Here is a 3512-nt window from a genome sequence, read left to right as displayed (position 1 = left end):
GGGGGGGCCGGGGAGATGGCTCAGTAGGATAAGTGCTTGACTGGCAAACACAAGGATCTGAGTTCAATCCCTGGTTCCACCAAAAAAAAAAAAAAAAAAAACAAAAAACAAAACAAAACAAAACAGTGGGGACATGGGAGATATTGCCTGTTCTAGAGTACTAGAAAAACCCACCTATGGGGCGGGGGAGATTGCTCAGAGGAATAAGTGCTCAAGGGCCTGAGTTCAATAACACCTACTCAGACTCTGTTGTTAACTAATGTACCTTGCTGTTTGAGTAGATCAGCAGTGGTGATCCCATGTCAAAATAATTTGATACAACACCACCACAAAGGGTCATGAATGTGTAAGACTTGAGAGATTTAATCATATGATAGTTAGTGTTGTTAAAAACCTCTTCTTTGACAAAATTGCAGAACAACATGTAAAACAATTGAGGTGTAATGTAGCCAAAGTGGGGGAAAAATGGCTATCGAGATTTGTCAAAAGGAAAAACTGGAGACTATTCTTGATGCCTCCTTATACCTGCCTCCAGGTCACATGCAAAGGGACCCACCTATCTCTACCATCTTCCTAGAACTCTTCCTAGAACTCTTTTTCCAGAACTCTTTTTCCTCAAACAGGACCTGTTCTCCTGTTTCTCTTGGCTCTATCAGGCCCTGTTTTATAAACTGTTTAACTAAGTATGTTCAAAAAATCCAGACCATCAAGTTGATAGTGCTAAGATCTAACTAGGAACCCCTCATGCTCTTGGGACAATTATAACAACTTGGAGGTTTCAGCTAAATCAATGATTTGTTTTTTTTAATTTATTTATTTATGTGTGTGTGTGTGTGTGTGTGTGTGGCCATTTCAGCCCACCAGGGGGCAGGGCGGGCTGGCATGTGGTGCTGGGGGATTGAACAGCGGTCCCTGTGCTTTGCTAAGCTTGTTCTAGGTAGGTGCTTTAGACCACTGAGCCATCTCACCAGCCCCTAAATCAATGATTTGATTCCCAGATAAAACCAGTGGGGAATGTAATGGGTCAACTCACATTTTAGACTATAAATGTAAACCTTGTGTTTTCTGTTGTGTAAATGTATATTTACCTACTGTTCTAGGTTGTTTAGTAAATAGAGGCTGTTTCTTGCTGTTTGCTAGATAAAATTCCTACCTCAACAATTCCTGTAACCCTCATCAATTCCTGTTAACAAAGTTAGCTTATGGAGATGACTTCAAAAGGAAATTAAATGGGCTTTAACTTCTTATAACCTCAGGCTATGTAAGGCTGCATGCAATTACTTACGTGCAAGATAACCAGAAACTAAGAGAAAGCCCCAGGAAATGTAGTTTGGGTGGTGGTTACACTGACCCTGAAAGCATTGTTTTGTGTCAGACAATGAATATGTTTACCAAATGTGGTTCTATGTTTTTTGCTTTTTTTGTTTTTTGGGCAACCCAGTCCATTATAGATTGTACTTTGAAAATGGATCCAAAATTCAACAATTTCTCACTACTTTCACTGCTTTTTTTTTTTCTCCAATCAGCCTCAGGTTCGCTCCCACACATCATTTTCTCTTCCTTGTATAACTGAAACACTTGCTTACTGTTCTTGCTTCCTTCCCTGCTACCCCCTCCAGTTTATTCAGCTATTCCCCATAAATTGCAGCATAATCTTTGTAAAGGGCCTCTCCTCTGGTCAAAGACCACCCAGACCTTTTTCCGAGTCTTCAGTGCCTTACAAGGTCTGGTCACTCACTCCACCCCTTCTCTTACTACTTTCTTCACTCAAGAAAGAAGGCATCAGTTCGCCAGGTAGGCCGCGTATCTCAGGGCTTTCCACTGTATCCCTGCATGTAATCTTCCACCTCTATACCTTCTTCCTTCTTTCAGTTTGGTATCACATTACTCATCACCATATTTAGACTTGTACACCTCCCTCTCCTGAAGTGTCCACATTTAGCCCTTCCTTCTCTGCTTTATTTCTTACTACTGATTAATCTGTACAATTATTCATTTCTCTCACCAATAAAATGTAGGAGTTCCATGAGAGCAGTGAAAGTTTTTACTGCTGCATTCTCAACAGCAGAGTATCTGTGAAACAACAGGTGTCAGGGGCCAGGGAGATGGCTCAGTAGAATAAGCGCTTGCCTGGCAAGTGCAAGGCCCTGAGTTCAATCCCTGGTTCCGAAGGAAAAAAAAAAAAAAACAAAACACTAAACAACAGGTGTCAGTAAGTGAGCTATGCGTTCTCTGGTTTTGGACCGTTTGCAACTGGCTATTCTCAAAAAAATCTATTGAAACATGGAAATACTTCAGTATTTTTAAATTGATTATCCTTCCTGGGCCTATAGTACTGTGGTTGTACAATACAGAGCAAAAAAAATATTTTTTTTTGGTGGAACCGGAGATTGAACTCAGGCTCTTGCGCTTGCCAGGGAAGCGCTTATTCCACTGAGCCATCTCCCTGGCCCCCAGAGCAAAATTTTTAACCTAAACTTTTCTGCATTTTCTCATCACCATTTGGTGTTCTTGAAAAGCCTTGGAAGATGGATTTACCTGAATTAAAGCTCAGGCTTCTGCACGGAGTCCTGAATTTCTGGCCCAAAATATGTGCAGCTTTATCTCAGAGGGTCTTTACTTGAGGTCAGTGCACACCCCCAGTATACTTCAGTGGCCCAGATGTCAGTTCCTGTTGCAGTTCTGGTTGCTTCTATTTCTTAGAAAGGGCTGGTCACTGTGATGCGAACCGATCAAAGACAGCAAAGTACTCTATTTCTGCACTTCCTCTTTGCAGACCCCCTCCCTGAGGCTTAGGAGTCTGACTTTGGGGGACAACTGAGTTTGAGGGACAACTGACTTTGGAGGACTACTGACTTTGGGGGGCAACCCAATTCCCCTGGGTGTTAAATAAATCTCCCTCCAAATCCTGGGTGTTGCAGTATCACCGGACAATGCAAATACCAGTGGCGTTTGCACTCTCCATTGCTTGTAGACCATTCACACTCCACCCACCCCATCCTTCTTGTCTGTTATCCAGTCTATGCCGGTTAGGTAGACCCGTCGGAGATCATCAGGACTCTTAATTTAGACATGACAAAATCAAGGCTCACAAAACTCTAGGGTCACAGTTTTTAAAAAATCACACAAAGAACTATAACATCGCCTGACGCTCTCCCGCACTACAGCCTTGCTACCAAAAGATCTGCGGTGCGGCTGCCCCTGGCTCTCAGATCAGCCAGGTACTGCAGGCCTTGAATGTTCGACCTTGAGCCCGCAGCTGTTTAGGGAAAGCATGTCGGACAGCCGCACGACGCCCTCCGCAGGGTTAGGAGCCGGGCCGCAGCTTTCTCGCAGCCCACCCGACTTCTGCAGCATTAAGCACCGCGGCGGCCAAACTCTCGCGAGACCGGCGGTTCCTGCCGGCGGCTCCCGGAAGTGGGCGAGAGGGCCACTCCTCGGCAGCGCGCAGGCCGCGGGTTGGGTCGCGGAGCTCCCCGCCTGCCAGGCACGCCGCCCGGCCGCCCGCGCCG

This window comes from Octodon degus, unplaced genomic scaffold, assembly GCF_000260255.1.
Source record: "Octodon degus isolate 3935 unplaced genomic scaffold, OctDeg1.0 scaffold00084, whole genome shotgun sequence".
NCBI lineage: Eukaryota > Metazoa > Chordata > Mammalia > Rodentia > Octodontidae > Octodon > Octodon degus.
The sequence above is the reverse complement of the archived record's forward strand: the minus strand, read 5'-3'. Positions refer to the sequence as shown.